This window comes from Pteropus medius, unplaced genomic scaffold (assembly GCF_902729225.1).
Source record: "Pteropus medius unplaced genomic scaffold, Ma_sr-lr_union100, whole genome shotgun sequence".
Classification (NCBI taxonomy): Eukaryota; Metazoa; Chordata; class Mammalia; order Chiroptera; family Pteropodidae; genus Pteropus; species Pteropus medius.
In genome coordinates, this window is record NW_024354502.1 from 14,013,063 (window position 1) to 14,025,496 (window position 12,434).

General features: G+C 42.7%; 1 long non-coding RNA gene across 1 annotated transcript in view; it reads right to left on the reverse strand.

Moving 5' to 3' along the window:
• Window positions 1-5,014, reverse strand: part of LOC120595537 (uncharacterized) — a 33,516-nt gene extending 28,502 nt beyond the window's left edge. Inside the window, exon 1 of the long non-coding RNA XR_005650892.1 lies at window positions 4,767-5,014. This is a non-coding gene — a long non-coding RNA (uncharacterized LOC120595537). The remainder of the gene's footprint in view (window positions 1-4,766) is intronic.
• Window positions 5,015-12,434: the final 7,420 nt, after the last annotated feature.

Sequence of the window (12,434 nt, forward strand, 5' to 3'; positions counted from 1 at the left end):
AGCTAAAACCTCAGGGAACCTATGGAATAAAGGTTCAACATATTCTTACCCTTTCTCATTACATAGTCTTCCCCTTCCTCACTGTATGTCCACGTCGAAGGAAATCGGCTAACAAAGTCTTTTAAACTATAACTCACAGGAACTAAATAACGATATATAAACTGAATTCCTCAAACAGCCAGGGTCCCTCTCACTGTCTTTCTCTCCGTATTCTTTCTCTGTCTCTCACTGTCCTTGTCTCTCTTAGTTTCACTCACTCTGCCTCTGAGAGACCACACTCTGTCTGTGGAGTGTGACCCCTTTTCTAATAAACTTTCCTTTTGACTCTACCTTTGGCGTGTGTGTTGAATTCTTTCTTCATTCTCTGCCAGAGGACCCTCTTCTTCTCTCGGTACAAGGCTTGGTCTCCCCTCAACTCGGGGAAATTTGCCCTGTCCTGTATCAAAAACGCTAGCAAAAGTCCGGTCTCGGAACATGGAGTCTACACTACCAAGAGCATGGCTAGGTGGAAAAGGCAGCGTAGCCATCGTCCCAGAGCTTTGCAAGCATTTTATACGTCAAGTAGGGAGAAGAGAGGAAAAAAAGATAGTTGGAAAGAATCTACACGATTTATAGGCAAAGGGTGGGAGAAGGTGAGAGAGACCAGCTCTGGGATTGCAGAGAACACAAGCCAGGTCCTCGGAAAGAAATGTTCACTCTTGTAGATCAGTGGGGGGCGGGGGGTGGGGGCGCAGCAGTCTGGAGCCCTGGTGTGGGGAGTGGTCTCCCGGAGTTAAATGGTGTCTGGCTAAAATAATCTGGGGAAATAGCCACCTGGAAATTAATCCAAGATTCCAGTAGGGTAAACAGGAATGAGAGGAGTCTTTTGTGAGCTGGTCCGCAGCCATTCACAGACTGAGCTCTGTCTCTCTCTCTGAATTCACAACATCGAGCCACCCTGACCTTCTCAATGTTCTCTGTTCTCTTCTCCTTCCCGCCATAGGACCTTTGTGCCAGGAACTTCCTCTACCTGCCCGTTGTTCTCCCACGATGCTTTGTGGATCAGATCTCAAGTTAAACATCACTTCTTCTAAAAATGTTTTCCTGCTACCTCATCTAATGGTGCACCTCACCCAACACTCTAGTTTCTATCAAATAAAATATTTCTTTTTCTCCACAAAGATAATATCGCTATTACAATTTTATTTTGTTTGTTTATTATCTGCCTTTCCTCGCTAGAATGTCAACTCCCTAAAAGTAATGTCTTCCATGTCTCTTTATTGCTTAAATCTATCAAGGCCCCAACAGGAAACAGGTGAGTAACTGGAAGAAGTTTGATAAGGAACTATTTACCAAGTGACTGCTGCGTGACTTCTGTCTGCACAAGGGCAGTGCTGCTGTCACTCCTAGGCCTGAGGTCACAGTAGAAGTATTCCTGGAACCCGGAGAAAGGACAGGCTCTGTGGAGAGGACCACCTAACAGGAGCAGGGACCTGCAGTCGAGAGGCGCAGCCAGCTTGTGGTTTCCCTTCAGAAGGGAGCTGAGAAAATAAATGTCTCAACCCTTCTCCTACATCCTTCAGATCGCCTGCTGAGGCTCCCTGGAAGTAAGTCCCAAAGAAGCTAGCAGCTCCTACAGGGCAGTCTCCAGAGGCACAGAGCAGGGTGGAGAAGCCCGAAGAGCAGGTCTTCAGGGGCAAACAGAAGTTCTCCAACCAGTGGCCACACCTCCATGCTGAGACGAGGGCTCGACACCAAATACATGCTTAATAAATATGCGTGCAGTCAATGAATAGTGTAATGATACGGAATTCAAAGCTGAATGACATTTGGTTTCAGAAAAGTATATTTTCTCTGAAGACAGCTGCAGGGGAGGAAAAGTAATTTTCCTTCTACCCTTCTAAGCACTTTTGGCCCGTCTAATAATCACATTGCCACAAGATAGATTAACAGGAGAAAATAACTGAATTTATCACGTACATATATATGCATGTTCCATAAGAATATGGGATCTCTGGACAAATCGGGCAGTTAAGGTTTATACGCCAGCTCTGAACGAAGGAGAGGGAGGCAGGGGTCTGGGGCTTTGAAGGAGAAGATGACGAGAATTCACAGGTAGATGAGAAAAGCAAACATCTGGTAAACAAGTTGTTGCCAGGCCACCTAGAAACACAAGGGGACTCTAACAAGCAGACTTTGCCGGTTCCTCGCTGTCTGCCACACTCAGTTTCCATCATGCTGAGGTGATAGCTCCCTTTTTTAAGCAGCTTTTTCTACCTGAATTTCTTTAGACAAGTAAGTGGGAGTAAAAGGCTGTTCTTCAGTCTTTCATTTCTTAAAAACACCAGCCTAAAATAATCAATATCCCAAAAAGGCATATTTGGGGGTCACTAAACTCTGTTCCTCTTCATAACCTTCAGGCAGCAGCAAATTAAAGAGACCCACTTCCCAGGATGGCAGGAATAAGGTAGATTAACTGGTAAGCCAGGGACAAATGTTTGGTTGTGCAGTGTATCAAAGAGAAAATGGAAACCTAGCTGAGGTATTATATTGCAGGACATCAAAATCGGAAGTGAAGGTATATACAATAGGGAATAGAACAGACTATCCATTGACACTGTACAGGCACCTTCAGAAGGCTTCACAAAAAGCCCCATATATGCTGCCTTATTCGGGTTTAAAGTCTCCTGACAGATAGCAAACCATGTCCTCATTTTATAGATGAGAAAAATTCACCTTAGTCTCGTGTCTGTCCAAGGTCATACAGCTGGCCAGAACACATACGCAAACACAGAAAAAGAGAAAGAAATCTGTTGGCTAAAAGTTTCCTTTAAAAGATGGAGGAGATGAGGCCGAGGGAACTTGAGGAAAGACCTTAATCTTATCAAGAGTTTTAATATATCGTTATCCTCCTCTACTGCAGTAATTGCCTGCTTTTGTGGGAGTCTTTAAATCAAGTATATTAGTCTGTGAAGTAAAAATGAAATAGAACAGAGAATGTGAAAGAAGAATAAGTCAAGAATCTGGATCGTCTGTCTGAATAATACAAATCCTGGAGCGATGACACCTAAATAACCATGATGCCTCTAAAACTATTGCTTTCCTTCCTGCAACCTAAATCTTGGCCCAGAAGAGAAGGTAAGGAACAAAAAAAAAAGTCAATTTTAAGTGACAGCAATCTCCATGAAATAGTGAGAAAATAGGGCTTTTACTTCTCACGTATTAAATCTCTTAAATAGTGGAATTCTGAACTAGGAGAGGCCAAACAATATGACGGAAAACTCATTTTTAACTATTTATATTTGTATTCACCTTGTGGTAATAGATTTAATCTCTTTCCTCATCATTTTTTTCGTAAAGTCAGAACATTATTTTTCATATTCCAGTTGTGCGAGGAATATTCTTACTAGGAATAAAACTAGCCTTTACAGAAAAGTTTTGGCACTTCTGCCTGCCTCTTGGCAGATGTAATAAAGCTCAGGAACAGCCCTAGAAACCCTGACTGAGAAAGGAAACAGTGCTATGGTTGGTATTCCTGGGGATTTTGAAAGCAATGGCAATGAGCCATGTTCTTAGCCACAACAATTAAACTATAATCTTCAGACTGTTACTGAACTCAAGTGGTTCATTTTGCCTACACTCATCAAAGCCAAAGTTTGCAGCAAAGAAAATAGAGGTTTATTTAAGGAAATGGCACCAACCCAGAGACACAGGTGAGCTGGTGCTCTTAAGTCCTGATTCCTTGACTGTATGTAGGTTACAGATTATATACGGCAAAGTCACAAAACACTATGATTTGGGAGTTCAGAGTCATGCTGAGAGCTGAGTGGTCGGAGGTGAGGTAGGGGTAATGAATCATTTCTTCAGGTCTTGAGGACAGCTCTGAAGTCTTTTCCTGAGTCTCTCTGTCTGGTTTCATGGGAAAGTAGCCAGGGAGCCATTCCATCTTAGGGCTCAGGAGCTGAAACATAACAGGTCAAGGTGTTATCTTTAGCCTGCCAGAGGTCTGGACTATGTGATCGATTGTCAGGTCCAGGTCACTGTCTTCTGCTGCCTTGGGGGTTGCTGATTACCAGGGGGAAGATCAGGTCTCTGAGGGGTGTATAGAGAGAAGGATATGATTTCTAGACCTAGGATTTGAAGCTAAATTTAATCAAAGTCATAAGGACCTTTGGTTTCAAGAGTAGCCTCAATCAGTCCCAAACTTCTTACACCATACTTCCGGTTTTAGTGTACCAGGTTTGTACAGGTAAATGAGATACACTCACATGTTAAGCTATCAGTGAGAGCCATTTATATAGCTACCACTGAATGATAATGAAAAAAAGAATCCTCCTAAATAGCATTGTTAGGTAGTTAGACAGAGGTGAGTGACGGGGGGAACAATGGAACAAAGGCCCAGCCCAGAGATCACCCAAAGAACACCCCATTTGTGGTTAAAAAAGCACTCCTGCATCCTGAGAGACAAAGGACTGGAGGGCCATAAACCTAGCTGGTTTGGTCTGGCCACAGATGCTGGCGCAGAAAGTACTACCCTAACCTGCCCATAACCTCAGTCTCATTATACCATCAGTATAACATGCCTATGCCCAGAAGATCATGAATCTAATTATAACAGACTGAATTGTGGGTAAGCACATGCACAGTACACAGGGAGTTATACAAGAGCCAAATGCAAATCTAAATGACCTCATGCTCCAATCACCCAGGAACACCTTGGTTAAATCCCCACACACATGCCACCCACCCCCGCCGCCGCCCCACCGCAGCCCTAATGTAATACAGACCTTCCCACTTCTGCATTGTTACAGCCCTCTTTGCCGAAAACCCGCTCCTCCCTTGGAGCACACTCTGTCTTTTATCTCTTCTCTTTTCTCCTCTTAAATTCCACAGGGCTACAGCCTTCCTCGTGTGGCCTGTCTCCTAAAACATACTTGCAATAAATCTTATTCCTTCTCAGTCTCGCTGAGCTGGAATTATCTCTGCATCAGCAGGAAGAACCGAGAATCCCATGTGACCTGAGCAGCACCGGAGTTCAGATTGCCCCAAACAGTACCAGTATTACTAAATGCACTTCTACAAAATCTGGAGGTAAATCCTTAAGGACATTGTTTAAAATCCACTTTAGAAAAGATTCAATTGAAAGAGTTTCTCCATGAGTAATGCAACCATTGACCTGCATCATTCAATGTGCTCTATCACAATTAATCTGAAATCCTTGATCCCCTGTCTCCGTGTAAGTTGAATAGCAATGTATTAAAACAATTGGACAATGAACCTTCTCACTTTATTATTCACCACCTGCATTCCGTAGTTGTTATTCATAGATAAGCTTGTTCTTAGACCAAAAACAATTAAGAGCGCAGAAACTTAATTCTGAAGACTGAGCAACAAGAAATAAATAATTTACCCCAGAATGAGCAAAATCTTGATACTGAGGTGGATGCTCATTTTCTTTATAATATGGACTGAACCTTTTATCCCTCCATCTTCCAAGAATGATTTAATTTACCACAGTGTTCTGTACCTTAAACAGGACTTGAAGAATTAATTGAGCTCAGGAGATGAACACATGTTTTTTGTATGCTATTTAGAAACATTGTTATTCTCTGGGGGGGCTCATCTAATTGGCTCTAGGAGTGGGCTTTAGATTTGAAAAGAATATGGGATTAAATACATCTAGCAATTACCAGCAATTAGCTCAGTAGCAAAACAAAACAAAACAAACAAACAAAAAATAAATTACAAAATGGGCAGATGACCTGTATAGGCATTTTTCCAAAGAAGACACGAATTACTGACAAGTACTGAAAAGGTACTCAGCATCATTAATCCTCAGGAAAATGCAAACCAAAATCACAATAAATTCTGGCCTCATACCTGTTAGAATGGTTATTATCAAAACAGATACGAGATAACAAGTGCTGGTGAGGGTGTGGAGAACAGGGAATCCTGAGCACTGGCTGCTGATGGAAACGTAAATTGGTGCTGCCACTGTGAAAACATTATGGAGCTTCCTAAAAAAAAATTAAAAATAAAACTACCATATGATCTAGCAATTCTACTGGGTGTATATACAAAGGAAATGAAGCAGGACCTTGAAGAGACATCTGCAGCCCCATGTTCGCTGCAGCAGTATTCACAGTAGCCAAGATATGTCCATCTACAAATGAATGGATAAAAATCATGATTACACACACACACACACACACACACACACACACTATTAACACAAATGCATTGTTCAGCTTTAAAAAAGAAAGAAATATCCTTTGTGACAACATGAATGGACCTCAAGGGCATTATGCTAAGACAAAGAAAGACAAATAGTTCGTGATCTTACATATATGTGGATGCTCAAGTAGCCAAACTCACAGGATCGAGAGCAGAACGGAGATTGAGAGAGGTTTGGGTGTCAGGGAAATGGGGAGATGTTGGTCCAAGGGTACAAACTTCCAGGTGTAAGATGAAGAAGTCCTGCGCTCTAATGTACAACATGGTGACTGGTTCACAGTGCTGTGTCATGTACTTAGAAAATGCTAAGAGATTAGACCTTGCACATCATACCACACACTCAGGGAGAATGAAAATTATGAGATGATGGAGATGTTAACTAATCCCATGTGGCAATCTTCTTGTATTGTAGCCGCCAGTCCCCGATAGACACACGGACCACCAGAAGTCAGTGAGTTATAGGAAACACACTCTTTATTCAGCCAGCTGGATCTGCCAGGGGTACGCAGACCCCAAATTAAGCAGCCCCGAAATGTAAAGGTACAGGATTTTTAAGCCCTAAACCCCATTCTTCATTCTGTTTGAACACACAAGTCTATTTTTTTTCTTTTTACTGTCACCCCACAGGTCAGTTGTGCAAGCAGGGGATACAGAAGCAGAAAGCTTATGGTTAGAATGTTATGTTCCCATGGGTGATAGCCTATGTTCCCATGGGCGATAGCCAAGCAGTAATTTTCCAGCCAGCACACTTGCAATGTATATGTATATCAGATCATCACATTTTATACCCTAAATGTGCACAGTGTTATGTGTCAATTAAATCTCAATAAATCCAGGGAAAAAACCTCAGAGTAGATGTCCCTTTGCTTAGCAGGGTCCATTAATACCTTCTCGAGTCCACAAAGATAGACTTAGAGCTTTACTTAGAGGAGGGAGCTACACTGCTACTGTTCTGAATTTAAAAACCACAGGCATTGGGAGGTGTGCACAAAAACAGCAGTGAATTGTTCTGGGGAGGGGGCGGGGGGGGCGGGGGACAGGCACATGAGATTGACAGTACCTGAGAGCCTACAGGGACAAGGCCAAGGAGGAATTCCCTATGGAGACAGGAGGTGGCAGATACATTTTGAGAACTCTGACACCACTTTAAATTTTATCCATGTAAGAAACGTCCAAACCTGTAGAAAATTTTTATAAGAGTTTATTTGAGACAAACTGACCCCATATGCCAGAGAGCAAGCTCTCAAATGCTCTGGAGAATAACTGTTTTTGCAGTTTATTTTACGTATTTGAAACTGAGAAAATTTAGGGACGATTACAAGAGGGCAGGAGAAAGCAAGGGAGGGTTCGGATGACAGTCTAGTTAAGATTCTGTGCTCTCTTGAGAGTGGTCATGCTTTAGAAAGAAGGCTCTGCAATGGATTTCAAAGGTGTGTTAACTTAGATGCATAAAAACAATGCACAGGGCTTGCTTAAGGCAAAGATAGTACATGCTGAAGAAGTATATGCCTGGGGCGTGACTACCCACCATGACCTGCCCCCTTAGAAATTTCCAATCAGATCACCTGTGGGGTTACTTTCCGTAGAACCCTTTTTCACATCTACAATTTGAAGTTGGTTTATCTTCTGCAGTATTGATATCTTCTACTCCTAAACTTTCAGAGCTGGTCTTGCCTTGCTTGGATCGGTGCTTGGAAGAGCAGGGAGCGGGCGGCAGGGGCTGGCATGAGGCTGCATGTGGCTCCGGCAGCAGGGAAAACAGAGAGTGGGGTGCAGTGCGAGCTGACTCAGGAGTGGATGTGGGTCACGTATACCAGAGCAACAGGATCCTTGAAATACGGGAGGCAGACACTCGGGTAACTTAAGCAATAACAGCAAAAGGTTGATAATCGCTCTGAGAGTTTCTATGGAAGAACCTAGAGGAAGCATATAAATTATTCTAGGCTATAGTTTTTCTCAAATAGTGTACATGGACTTAAAAGATCGTCACAGTGTAACAAGAGTGAAAACCAGCCTGACTGGTTACGAGCATGGCTTTGGGCGAGTTGCTGCCCCTTCTCATCTGCTTTGTAGAGGCAATAACGCACATTCTCTATCTCAGCCCTTCCGTAAGGGTTGGATGCCTTCTTTTGCATAAAACCTGGCTCAGTTGAGCACTAAAGAAATGTTGCTACTACTACTGCCTCAGCCTTCAGAACTCTCATCCCCTGCTTGCTTCACGCTCATGCGACAGCCATAAAAAACAGCTCGGGGCGACTCTGAACGCACCAAGCTGTATTCTCCCCATAACCTCTTGCCTAGGTTGTTTCCTCTGTGAAATTCTCCTGCTCCCTGCTCTCTTCACTTGGATTCTAGCCATGTTCGGGTCTCAACTTCCAAATTATATCCTGAGAAGCTTTCTCAGACCCTCCAACACCAGAGCCCCTTCTGTGAGCTTACGTAGCACCACGTACTCAACAGGAATAATGAATAGTGCCTACTGCTTGCAAGTGACTTCTTTACTGGCCGGTATTTATCTTAGTTACACCAGACTGTAAATCCTTTGAAAGCGAAAAGCGTTTCTTGCTCACCGTTCTACCTGGTAAATGCTCCATAAATGCTTCTTTGATAAATGTTGAAAGCAAAGAGACTAAATGAAATGAAGCAAATGTTTACCATTCATACACATTTTTAATATTAAGCACAAAGGTTCATAAACCCCTAGTAGTTCATCTCCTCATATTTTGAATGGTAACATCTTCAGAATGAATTTTTATTATCTTTATTATTTCCGAAGATGGTATCAACTTGGTAAGTAAAATGAAAATAGAAATTTTTCCAGATAAGCAAAAATCTCTGCACTTCTTGTGTGCCTCTGTGCACGCTGTCTAAGGCAGACCAGGCTGAACTACCTCTCCCAGTCAGGGTGTGAGGTAGAACAGATAGGGACAAACATGATGCTACTTCTGAGAGCACCTTATGCCATTTGGAAACTCATCAATGCCCTTGATGATGCTAATCACGGTGGTGACAAAAATCCTGAAAGCAACGAAAGTAATGTTTAGTAGAGTAAGAGTCCTAAATGCTCACATTTAGGCTATAAATTGATATTTGATAGGAAGAAAGAGGAAAAGCAAGAAATCTCATCCTCTTCTACCTTTTTGAGAACTTTAAATATTTATCATCATTTTTATTTTTGGTTGATCTTTCCCTTTGAAATATTTTTAATTCCCTACCACTAAGATATATTAGACTATGAATTATCTGAATTGTATGGTTTGAAATATGCTGTTGCCTTCCAAAATTCCGTTCTGGTTTTTATGGGAAACGAATTGTCTAACGGGAAACGAATGCAGAATTTGGGAAACGAACGAACGTTAACAGCAACGAGCAGCCCAACGAAAGTTAAACGAACAAACGCAGCACCCATCTGGAACGGCAAGTCAACGGTGGCAAGTTCTGGGTTTTTCTTCTGATATTGTCTGTTTGTTTGCTTTTCTTCCAGTTTGTCGCTTTTCATTTGATATGCAGATGAGTGATGCTGCGAGGTGTGATGCTTTTACTTAGCAGTAAAAACTATTGCCACCGAGAGAGACAGGGACAGGGACAGAGAGACAAAGTAAAGGGAAGGGATCCTTCAAGCTCACGTCTAACCGACATCTTCACTTTCTTCTCCTTCACAGCAAAACTTCCCAAATGAAACATCTATAGGTCGTTACTTTGCATTCCCGCTACAGACATCCCAGAATGACTCCTGTCTCCATCTCTCTGCCACGTCAATTAAGCTGGTGGATGTCTTTCAGTCTCCTCTTATGTGACTTCTCAGCAGAAACCAATGGGTTATTTTATGTCAACATGACTGGGCCATGGGGAGCCCAGATACTTGGTCAAACATTATTCTGGGTGTTTTGTGATGAGAATAGCAATTAAAGCCAATAAAGCACGCTGCCCTCCCTGTTGTGGGTGGGCCGCATCCAATCAGTTGGCGGCTAGAATATAATAAAGGAGACTGACCCCAAGCGAGAGAGAAGCCCTCCTGCCTGACTGCCTTCGAACTGGAACGTTAGCTGTTTTCTACCTTCAAACTCTAACTGAAATATCGGCTTTTCCTGGGTCTCAAGCCTGCCAGCATTTTGACTGGAGCATACCATGGGCTCTCCTGACTCACCTCAGGACTTGTCAGACTCCATAATTGCATAACCTAATTCTTGTAAACAAACAGCAAATGAAAATGATTGGTTCTGTTTCTCTGGAGAACCTTGACTAATTCAACAATCTTTCCTCTCTCCCGTCTCCATTTCCTTACCTCCTCTCTTTAACACACTCTAATCTGAATTCCGTCACCACCCATGCCGCTGAAACTTTCTTGCTAAGATCATCCAAGATCTCCAGGTAGCTAAATCCAATGGATGTTTTCAGCCTTACCTTTCATGGCCTTTTAGCATATTTGATACAGTCGATGGCTTCTTCCTTTTGAAAGGTTCCTTCTACAGCCTCCATGACACCACTCCTAAGATTTTCTCTGTTTTTCAACTCCTTCTTTGTTCCTTTGGCAGGCTCACCCCCTTATCTAGGTCATCAAGACTCTCTTCTTAGGTTACACTGTCTCCCTAAGCAATCTCATCTATGATCATTTGTACCTCAATAACTCGAAAGTTTTTATCCCCTGCTCTCTTTTTTAAGCTTTCGTTTCACAAACTCAACTACTTCCTTGGAGCTACCATTTGAATTCCAAAACGGAAGACTGTCAGCCCATCCCCTAGACTCTTCCAATTTTCCTTATTTTAGTTACAGGTGGCTCCACCCCTTCAGTTGCATTCCAAAAGACCTGACGTCTTCCTTGACCATCAACTTTTATCCACCATGTCAGATCCTTTACCAAGTCTTATCCAGTTACTTCCTAAATATCTACTAAATCCACTTACTCTGACATTGCCTCTGGTGTGACCCAAAACATTACGTCTCCCTCCAGTACTGAAAAGCTGCCTCCTAACCACACTCTCACCAACACTTCTTTCCAATTCATTCTTCAGATGACACCCAGACTGTAACACGCCCGCCAGATTAAAAAGCCCTCCAGTCACTTCCCAGTGCCCTTGGAAAAAAAACCAAAAACATTCCCAAAAATAAAAAATAAAAAAAAGCTTCGTATGATCTGTCCATCACCTACACTTCACCTCACCTTATGCCCTTCCGTTCTCCAGCGATCAGGCCACAGTCCTCTTTCAGTTTCCCAGTGGGGTCATATTCCGTCCGACAACAGCCTTTGCACACACTCTTCCCTCCCCCTGAAATGCTACTTCCTCAGAAAGCTTTGTCGAACCTTCCATGTGAAGATCGATCACACTTTTATCGCTCTCATATATCCTCCTCTTTTTTGATAGTGATGATCACATTTGCTCTCCTGATCAAATGATCAATATTCATTTCCTTTCTAAGAACATAAGCAGGGACCTCATCTGTCTTGTCATCATGGAAACCTCAGCCCTTGTGCTAAAAAGACACTCGGTAACTATTAATTGACAAAGGAGTCTCTTTACACTGGCTTCCCAAAAGATCACTGACATGCTTCTTTCTCCACTATGATGACTAAGTAGAAAAGAAATTAAATATTTATTCCTCTGTTGCAACAATTACTTCATTTTGATAACATAAGAACTCTCAATAAAATTATACTGTTACTTGTCTAAAAAGTTCTGGAGACACCTTCTCCTGTTTCCTAGTTAAGATAGAGCAGGGGTCCCCAACCCCTGGGCCACAGACTGGTACCACTTCATGGCCTGTTAGGGACCTGGCCACACAGCAGGAGGTCAGTGGCGGGCGACAAGCAAAGCTTCATCCGTATTTGTAGCTGCTCCCCGGCGCTAGCATCACCGCCTCAGCTTCACCTCAGATCACCAGGCGTTATATTCTCACAGGAGCCAAAAAGGTTGGGGACCACTGATAGAGGACACAACAGAGAAGGTAATATGAGGTAAAAAATGGGCTTCTAGCCTGTGCACTAGATGAGCCATTAAAGGTGGTTTATGGAGACAGTTTGTGGAGGACTCCGATGACAGAACCAGGACACCTGAAGTCAGATTTTGGACCTTCATCTTACGGCTGTGTGACCACAGCAGGTCGCTTAACCTCTTCAGCCCTCAGGTTCCTCATCTATAAAACAGAATTAGAAATAGCCTCTACTTCATAAGGTTGTTATGACGATTGAAAGACAATATATGTAAACCACTTAGGACAGAGCC